This window comes from Dunckerocampus dactyliophorus, chromosome 2 (assembly GCF_027744805.1).
Source record: "Dunckerocampus dactyliophorus isolate RoL2022-P2 chromosome 2, RoL_Ddac_1.1, whole genome shotgun sequence".
Lineage (NCBI taxonomy): Eukaryota > Metazoa > Chordata > Actinopteri > Syngnathiformes > Syngnathidae > Dunckerocampus > Dunckerocampus dactyliophorus.
Genome location: NC_072820.1, coordinates 15312985 through 15323858, shown reverse-complemented (window position 1 = coordinate 15323858; position 10874 = coordinate 15312985). Strand labels below are relative to the sequence as shown.

The following is a 10874-nucleotide window of genomic DNA, read 5'->3' as shown; positions in this document are numbered from 1 at the left end:
TGCGTTGGCCGGGAATCGAACCCGGGTCAACTGCTTGGAAGGCAGCTATGCTCACCACTATACCACCAACGCCTGAAAAACTGGGGAGACGTAGTCGTTCATGGATACGATGTTAACGTTCCGCTGACGCTGCCGTTGTTTTTCCCAATTTCCAATGGTCTTATTCTCAAAGTCCTATGTCCCCTCTTGAGATAACATCTTAAAAGAATGTCCAAGTTAGGTTTATTTACTGAATTTGTAACATTTAAACAAACAACAACAAAAACGTGCAAATGATCCACAAACATCAGTGCCACACATGTACTTCTTCTCCTGGGTTTAACAGGCAGCCTATTGCTTAATTTGAGCACTGCTGCTACCTAGTGTATCGTTCAAGCATGAATACTATGCGTGCAAGAAATGAATGAAGACACTGATAATTGTCTCTTACAACCAGCAGACACCTCACCTCACCCACTACAATTTGAGGACCACTGCTTTAACTCATGCACTCACTGGATACAACATTCGGTGCACGTTCAAAAGTTTTTGTGGACAAGTGAACGGCTTTCAATTCAAGTGTGTCTATAAAAGACATTGCACCACCTTTGGTTTGATTTTTCACCCCTGGTACTTGGAAAAAAAGGCCAAGTAATTTCTTGATGCATCAGGAGCCATCTGATTTCACTGCTAAGATAAACACTTTGCATGTGACTTAGGCACACATATTCACAGCAAAACTTGTGCAAATTCCACTGCCTAATTTGTCTTTCAATGAAGTATGATGTATTTCAATGAAGCTCAGCAATTAGGCAATTCAAAAGTGTGCAGCAACATGACCAAAGGTTGACAGCAATGCCGCCCGTGCTGCTGAGTAGAGTCTAACTATGTGATTTTGGGTCTTTATGTGCTATGACGCCTTGCCCGACACACAAGCTGACTAATGAGCATGAACAGAGTGTTCTCGGTAGAATCGTTTCACTCCTTCGCTAGTTACATGACATTCTGAGCAAGACGCATGCATCACAGCCACCCCCGGTACCTGCCAGGGTTTAGCAACAGCTCGCCTATAAACGCATATCAATAAGTGTTAAATTGGAGGAGAGTGCAACTGAGAGGCACACAAGGCTCTGCTATTAAGTTCTGTTTTATGCTAACATGTGTCCTGTTTACACCTTTTACACTTTCCTGTGCATACAGGCATCAGTTACACTCTGAAAGAACAAAATAGCAGATGGATGGAAAACAGGACTATCTAACATATCCAGAAATGTACATTAACGCTATCTGCACACTGCCCTCCATACTCTATATCAAGTATATTCAACTACATTTGGCCAGAATTCTCCCTCCACCATAATTGTTTTTTTTAGGGCGCAAGCACCAAGCAATTCATTTCCTCACCCCTTAACATGCAAAAAAACTCACCCAAGTTTGCAACCACATCAGGCCTGTTGAAAATTGTGATATGTCAGGCATCCAGAGCACGAACCACCCAAAGCCCTGCCGCCAATTTTACCCATCATCACCACATTTGGTGGAGATGTCTGTCATGACAGGACACACAAAAAACTCTCAGAACCCATGTTCGCTATCAAAATGGAAGTCGGACATTTTAGTTTGGACCGGTCATTTTAAAACAAAACCAGGGTGTTACTTTTTGACAAACTCCACCCAGGGACTTTGACCAAATGAGCCTAAATCATAATCACAGATACCAGATATACCTGGCGTATCAGTGACAATGTATTGGAAGATAAAGGGTGTCTTGCTTCATTAATAATGGTACTGTGGCGACCAACTGGCTTCATAACACACCTCATACGCGAAGAGATCCGTCTTGACAATTTAGTGACATGGTCACTACATTTAGCGAGTAGGGTTGCGTATTAAAAGTGAAAGACAGGAAGTGTTTCCTGCTTCATGCATTTATTCGATAATTAAAACAAGTGGTTAACAAAAATGAAGTATCCGCTGTGCAGGCGAGAGGGAGTGGATCTCCATGTCCATACCAGCGTCTCAAAGCTGCATAAACCCCTCCACAACGGAAAAGGCATTCAACCGTGTCCCTCACGGTGTCCTGTGGGGGGTGCTCCAGGAGTACGGGATTGGTGGCGTGCTACTACGTGCCAGTCGGCCCTTGTACAACCGGAGCAGGAGCCTGGTTCGCATTACCAGCAGTAAGTTGAGCCTGTTTCCGGTGAACATTGGCCTCCGCCAAGGCTGCCCTTTGTCACCGATTTTGTTAATAATTTTTATGGACAGAATTTCTAGGCGCAGCCAAGGCATCGAGAAAGTCCAGTTTGGAGGCCTTATGATTTCGTCTCTGCAATTTGCAGACAATGTGGTCCTGATGGCCTCATCAGGCTGTGACCTTCAGCGTTTACTAGGGCATTTTGCAGCTGAGTGTGAAGTTCTGAGATGAGACTCAGCACCTCCAAATCAGAGGCCATGGTTCTCAATCGGAAAAGGGTGTATTGCACACTCCGGGTTGGGAATGTGGTCCTGTCCCAGGTGGAGGAGTTCAAGTATCAGCCGGATCGGCGCTGCATCTGCAGTAATGCGGTTGTTGTACCGGACCATCATGGTGAAGAGATAGCTGAGCTGGAAGGCAAAGCTCTCAATTTACCGGTCGATCTATGTTCCAACCTATGTTCATGAGCTTTGGGTCGTGACTGAAAGAACCAGATTGAGGATACAAGCGGATGAAATGAGTTTCCTCCGTATGGTGGCTGGACTCACCATAAGAGATAGGGTGAAGAGCTCGGTCATCCGGGAGGGGCTCAGAGCAGCTCAGAGCTGCTCCTTCACATCGAGAGGAATCGGTTGAGGTGGCTCAGGCATGTAGTCTGGATGCCTCCCGGACACATCCCTGGTGAGGTGTTCCGGACATGCCCAGCTGAGGAAGGCCCTGAGGCAGTCCTAGGACATGCTGGAGGGATTATGTTTCACAGCTGGCCTTGGAACGCCTTGGTGTCTTCCCGTTGGAACTGGAAAAGGTGGCTGGGGACTGGGAAGTATGGATTTCCTACTGAGACTGCTGCTCCCGTGACCCGGACCCAGATAAGAGGAGGAAATTTGATGGATGGACCTCACCCAATAGTTAATATAGTCTTCAAATCAAAAATGAATACACAAACACCTGAAAGATCCTAGAAATGACTGGAAACTCTGCTGTTTTTAAGAAACTTGCAAGCCATCCATCCATCCATCTTCTTTGCCGCTTATCCTCAACCTGCAGGCCAGTCTGATGGCATTTAGTTGAATAGCCCTGCTGTATGCATATTAATGCTATTATTTAATATTTTGCACAAAACCAAACATCTACATACAGTATCTGCTAAAGTGTGTTTAGTTGATGATGTCAGATAGACTATTTCACAACCCCCGAACAAATCACAGCCTTTTTACCTCAACGTAACAACTCAGCACAATAGCTTTCTTTGTTGCCTGCCTGACCCAATTACAGGGAGAAATGCAGACTTTTTAACAGGAACGATTGCCAAGTAAGCCTCGGACAGTCACCTGGGATGTTGTTGTCATGATTACCCCTGATTTAGAGCCATCATCATTCATTTACCATGCGTGTCTGGGTTGTTGTGACAAGTGTGACACATGTAGCGACTTAAACATAAATGTACAGTATGTCATTTGGAGATGCTCGATACTGGCTTTCTTAACTATATCCGACATTGTCCAGCAGTCCAGTACCGATAATGGCAGCAGGTGTCCCTCAGACTAATGTTGTGTAGCGAACACATTATGCTTCTTTTACTGTGATGCCACTGGATGCATTTGGCAAATATTACTGTTTGTGCAAAATAAGGCAAACACTGCAATATGCAATACAAGTTATAGAAAAAGTGACAAAATGCTGCGTAATTAGGTGTGATATTAGATTAGAAGTCTTGATGACTACAAAAAGGCCAGATATGACCTGAGGAGGTCCATACGGGAGGCCAAAAGACAGTACAGACAGAAGCTGGAGGGCTACTATTCCACCTCAGACCCTCGGCGCATGTGGGCGGGGCTCCAGCACATCACAGACTATCGACAGCGGAGTAGCGTAGCCACGTCCAGCCAAACCACACTTCCAGATAAGCTGAATGAGTTCTATGCCCGCTTTGACACCCAAACTCCTGATGAGCAGAGAGGGTGGCTGAACCTGGGGAGCACACAGGACTCACCTCTCATGGTGACATCAGCTGATGTGCGCAGGGTTCTAAACAAAACAAATCCACGAAAAGCAGCAGGCCCAGACAACATCTCAGGACGTGCACTTCGGGTTTGCTCATCAGAGCTAGCTGATGTGCTTGCTGACATATTTAACCTGTCGCTTGCACAAGCATCTGTACCGACCTGCTTTAAGTCCACCACCATAGTGCCCGTACCCAAGAAGAGCAACGTGACCTGCTTGAATGACTATCGCCCTATAGCACTCACTCCTATTGTTATGAAGTGCTTTGAAAGAATAGTCATGACCCACATCAAAAAGAGCATCCCGGCGGCAACTGTGGACCCTCTACAGTTTGCATATCGCCAGAACCGGTCCACGGATGATGCAGTTTACTATGCACATGACAATAAAACTCTCTTGAATCTTGAATCTTGAATCTTGAATCTTGAAGGAAGACGCCTGACGATCCCCTCGCATAACCAGCACTTTGTCATGTTCTAGGTTGGACTCTAGTTTTGGCTTTCCTTAGTTTTCATTTTGTTTCCTGTTTTGTGCTCTTATCTTGGTTTTCTGTTTCCTGTTTTTGAGCGATGCGAAGTGCAGCTGCTTTTGCGTCGCTGGAAAGCGCGTGCAGAAGTACCTGTTTCTCATTACAGTAGTAATCAGCGCTACTATTAAGATGGAGCTGCATTACACGCAAAGAGCAAAACGTAACACTTTACAGTCATTGCAAATTGCATATTTACCATCTGAAATAAAAAAAATCGAAGTTTATTCGTACAGCACCTTACAAACATCCCGATGGTGCCAAATGTGCTTCACAAGAATAAAAACAGCTTGCAACAAATAAGTACAGGGTACGATTGAATAAAATATAATTACAACAACTAAAACAAAAATAGATGCACATGTATAGAATCACATCTAAAATACCTCCATCAGTCACCTATCAAATGCTGGGAATAAATTTGTATTTAAATGAGATTTAAAAACTGATAGCTCCGAGATAGACCGTAGCGCAGGCGGAAGGGAGTTCCAAAGATTGGAGGCAAAGGCAGCAAAAGGGATCCCCCTATTTTTTGTATCTCGTCGTTGGGACTTCCAGAGTTGTTATTAAATATTATTATTATATTATTAAAGTTATTAAATTATTTCACAACGCAGACATACCGAGCTTGTTGCTCTGTAGAGCACGTCATCACCTGCGGGCCGATATCATTGGCAGAAGAAACAATACCGATATAATGTCATTGTTATGCCAATACACTAGGTCCCCAACTTACGAACACAGTTGGTTCCAGACGACCGTTCTTAAGTCGAATTGTTCTTAAGTCGGGGAAAAGGTCATATTACCAATGATATAGGTACTACATGTACATGTATACATATACAGTATATGTGTATGTATGTAAATATGAGTTTGGATGCAGTAGTAATATTAAACGAGGACAATGAATGAAAAAAAACAATAATAATAGTGATATAATAATACGTAATGATAAATGTTATTTACCTTTGAAGAGGAGTGGTCAAGCATATGTTGTTGTGGTGGAGGAGGAGGAGTTATTGAAAAAAAGGACAAGTCGTCATCGTTGTTAGACTCTTCTAAAAGAGGTAGAGTTCTGTGGGTGGTGTAGAATTAAGCAGGCCTATTAACTCTTCATAAAATTTAATCACACACTCTGTCCGGGTTGTACAATTTAGCTTTCCATTTAGCTTTATCTCCCCAGCATCTAACTCTTCCTCTGTTGGTCCCATTAGCAGTGTCACAGTGCCCTCTACTGGTCAAGCATGTACAGTAGCAGTATAAATACTGATGGAGCGACTACAAGGCAAAATAAAATAAAATATAGACCAGTCAGCTTGTGTTCGTAGCCGCGAGTGTTTGCTAGTCGGATGTTCGTAAGTTGGGGACCTAGTGTAATATCAAAAACGCTAGTCAAAGATCGTTTGTGTGAATCTACTGCACAAATGCGGATCAAAGATCTTGTTAATGCCAAGAGACTGCTGATTTTAAGGGCCTAGCTATTTGCTGCAAAAATGTTAGTCACTCCCATGTTTTGAACTTTTCGATGAAATGTACTAATGTACTGATGGCTTGTTGAATAAACTTGTAAATTGAACTTAACCCCTACTCCTCTAACAGCATCTCCAGGCTTCTTGACACCGACTGAAATAAATAAAGCCCAGTGGTTCCACTTCTATGTATGTCATCTCATCATATCATGTTCTCACTGTCCTAATTAAGAAGCCATTATGATGATTACATCAAGAAGGTCAGGGCATGATGCAAGCTACTTAGTAGCCTGGAACATGTGAACCACGTGTGTGTACACAAGCAACATTTACTGAATGCACCCTGCAGAGAATCATAATGAGATTTAAATTCTGCACATCACAGGAAGAGTGGCTGCTGCAAGGGAAACGAAACAGCGAAGAATGCTGTGGCCTGACAAAATGGGGATACGCTGAGAAGCCGAACAACGCCTGGCTGAGCTGCTGGTGCTCGGCAACAGGAGCCAGAGTGGTCTGCTGTGCTTTCAACAACAACATATGGCTTTAGACACAAATAGTGATGCAATTTAACACCTTTCAAAAACATGTGACAGTCCACCAACAGGTTCAGTGTATATATAAAATGTTGCAAAACATTTGCGTCATTTGTACAATTACAGAACCATTTGCATGAGATTCTATTTTAAACTTTGCAAATATTGTCGTTATACAAGACAATAATTATTTTCAGTCCTGTATTGCAATACAATACTGTAAATTACTGAATAAATATTATATTTGCAGATGTGGATGGCGGCTGTACAATAGTAAACAAATACTATATATGTAGATGTCAACAACAATTACAATTGTTATTGTAGAAAGAAACCCACACATGTATAAATACTCCATATGTCAGAAGTTATGAATGAATACACCAGCAAAAATAAATATCAGTGGAGTAACTACTATACATACAACTATGCATGAGGATATGATACACAGACCAACAAATCAAGAATGGTGTATACACACCAACACCAAATTTGAGCAAAACAACAGGAGCTCTATCACTGTTTTGCCCTAAATTGATTCTAATGATAATGTTGTCTTCTTCTTCTTCTTCTTTTGTTATTTTACGGCTGTTGGCGATCAGCTTTTGGTGTGCATTCCCGCCACCTTTTGATATGCAGTGTCAGTTAAGGTGTTAAACTACTTCAGACGTCCATAAATGGATAAATGCACAATGATTGAAATGAACGATAACAAATGTTGAAATAATGACAGTGGGTGTGGTTGAATGTGATAACAATGTGTAATGGCCAGGGGATTAGCGACCAGTCATTATTGGTTTCCATTTATGGGGACTACTGACTGAAATGAGCGGCATAGAAAAAGAATGGATGGATAAATCCCTGTTGCTATCTTGATGTCGTTGGCCTCCGGTAAGCCTGTGCATTTATTAGCCTACTACTCACGGCATGCTGCTGTAGTTTTTGCAGCTTCGCCTCCTCGCTTGTTTGTTTGCACTTTTAGTGTTTTACATGTTTTTTGTGACACTGTTTTTTTTGTGGTGCTCCTCGTCAGGCAGCCGATCGATCGTCCTCATTCCTCATTCCAGACTCATTTGTTTCTCGACTCCTAATTCAAGGTACTTTATCCTGGTCTGACTCTAATGTTAAAGTTCTTACTTTGATCGATTCTGGTGCAGGCAATTGTTTCATTGATGGAAACGACTATTGAACATAACATACAGTACCTGTGGTTTCTCTTTAAGAAGCCTGTGATGGTGTGGTCCTTGGGCGGACTCATTAGACTGAGATTGTCAAATTTGCCCTCTCTGGTGACCATTCTGAATCTTTTAGTCTGTTCGCTATGCCATCTAGAGCGGCTCAGTTGTCATGGTTCTTACCTGGCTTCATCGACACAACCCAACTGTGAATTGGGCCACTTGTAAGATCACTGTCACTCTCTCTGCTTACGTTCTGCCCCTACCCCATTTGCGCCCCCCGCTATCGATTTGGCTATTTTCCCAGCTTATCATGACCTCCAGCAGGTGTTTAATAAAGACTGGGACCCTGTATCTTCTTCCACATAGACGTTATAACTGCTCCATTGAGTTACTGCCAGGGTTCAGGCAACATTTATTTGTGTGAAAAGAAGGTGCTGAAGGAGTATATTTCGACCTCCCTGATTTCTGGTTTGATTCGTCCATCGTCTTTGCTGCATAAGGCCTAATATACAGTGGTGTGAAAAAGTGTTTGCCCCTTCCTGATTTCTTATTTTTTTGTATGTTAGCCACACTTAAATGTTTCTGATCATCAAACTAATTTAAATATTAGTCAATGACAACACAGCTGAACACAAAATGCAGTTTTTAAATCAAACACTTTATTATTAAGGGGTTAAAAAATCCAAACCTACATGGCCCTGTGTGTAAAAGTGATTAACAGCACCAGACCATCACACTACCACCACCACATTTTACTGTTGGTATGATGTTCTGAAAAGCGGTGTTACTTTTACGCCAGATGCAATGGGACACACACCTTTCAAAAAGCTAAACTTTTTTCTTGTCAGACCACAGAGTATTTACCCAAAGGTCTTGGGGATCATCAAGATGTTTTCTGCCAAAATTGAGACAAGCCTTAATGTTCTTTTTGTTCAGCAGTGGTTTTCGTCTTGGAACTCTGCCATGCAGGCCGTTTTTGCCCAGTGTCCTTCTTATGGTGGAGTCATGAACACTGACCTTAACTGAGCCAAGTGAGGCCTGCAGTTCTTTGGATGTTGTCGTGGGTTTTTTTGTGACATCTTGGATGAGTCGGTGCTGTGCTCTTGGGGTAATTTTGGTTGGCCGGCCACTCCAAGCAAAGTTCGCCACTGTTCCATGTTTTCGCCATTTGTGAATAATGGCTCTCACTGTGGTTCGCTGGAGTCCCAAAGCTTTAGAAATGGCTTTATAACCTTTTCCAGACTGATAGATCTCAATTAATCTCAGTTAGGTTATGTTTTAACAGGGTGGGGGCAATCACTTTTTCACACAAGGCCATGGAGGTCTTTTTGTCTCCCTTAATAATAAAAGGTTTCATTTAAACCTGCATTTGTGTTGTCATTGACTAATATTTGTTTGATGATCTGAAGCAAAAGTGTGACAAACATGTAAAAAGAAGAAATTAGGAAGGGGGCAAACACTTTTTCACACCACTGTATATATACAGTATATACAGTAATAGCTTTTTGCTAATAACCAAATTCAAATTACTAATTTATTTTTGTCTAAGGCCCTCCTGTAAATGGGTTTTGTGAATAAACAAGTCAACTTTAAATTGCTTCATTCATTTTTAACCAATGCAAAGCAAATTATACAAAATATACATTTTTAGGCCCGGCATATTTGAATCGTGATGCATTGTGATCAGGAGGTAAATCGCATCTAATCAAATCGCCAATTGATAAATATGTATCTCAAATGTGTTAGGTCGTTGCTGGTGGATCAAGATGTATATCGTATCGGGTAGAGACGAGATTCTCATCCCTAGTCTTTACGGGAATGTATTGATTATCGTGAGCTTAATAAGAGTACAGTTAAAATGAAGTGTCCCTTGCTTTTACTCAAGTCGGCCTTCACTCCCTTACACGGGGCCAAGATCTTTTCTAAATCAGACCTCTGTAGCGCCTATGATTTGGTTCGCATTTGTGAGAAGGACGAATGGAAGACGGCATTTAAAACACCACTTGGCCATTATGAATACCTTGTCATGCCTTTCGGCCTCACAAACGCCCCGTCCGTGATTGTCCATCTTGATGACGTGCTTCATGATTCAGTTTGTTCCTTGGATACTTGAGTGACATTTTGATTTTTTTTTTTTTTTTTTTTTACTATCTATCGAGTCGTGACTCAAACACGTCTGTTTGGTTCTCCAGGGTCTTCTGGAGAGCAAACTTTTTGTCAAGGCCAAGAAATTAGTTTTTCATACTACCTCTGTGTCTTTCCTCGGGTTTATCGTCGCAAAGAGTCAACTTCACCCTTACCCATCTAAATTTCAGACAGTCGTTGACTGACCCACCCTGTCTCCAGGAAAGAGTTGCAGGATTTTTTGGGTTTAGCCAATTTCTATCTGCATTTTATACGCAAATGTATTTGCGTAGCAGAGCCTTTGACACATCTCACATCCATGAAGGTGCCCTTTTCTTGGTCAACGGAGGCCAGGGGCGCGTTTATTAAGCTCAAGAAGTTGTGTACTTCTGCTCCTGTCCTCTCCCCACCCTGACCCAGCTATTCCTTTTTCTGTCAAGGTGGATGCGTTGTGTGTGCATGGATGACAAGAGTAAGACAAGCTTCTTTTTTGAAGCTGTGTCACGGAGAAAGGACACCAAAGATAATTATTTGGTGCAAAGAGCGCCAGATTTATACACACTAACACTAACATCGGGTAAATTCCACCCGTAAAATATGCTACTCTCTATCACTAGCGTCGGGTGAAAATCACCCAAACGCATGCCTCTTGAAAAAAACATAGATAGGAGGAGGGAAACAAACATGCCATTAATGACATCAGTGAGCAGCTTGAAGCTACCCAAGGACCCATGCAACTCAAGACAGCAGCAACACGATGAAAATCACATGACAAGAATCGTGTGGGTGAAAATCACCCGAAGTTAGTTTTGTAGGGTTAATGCGGAGGCCATAGAATATAATTTGCGTGTGTTCCTCTTTAAAATA

General features: G+C 42.3%; 1 non-coding gene across 1 annotated transcript; it reads right to left on the bottom strand.

Moving 5' to 3' along the window:
• On the bottom strand, positions 1–72 carry trnag-ucc (transfer RNA glycine (anticodon UCC)). The gene has a single exon. It is a non-coding gene; the product is annotated as a tRNA-Gly (tRNA).
• Positions 73–10874: the final 10802 nt, after the last annotated feature.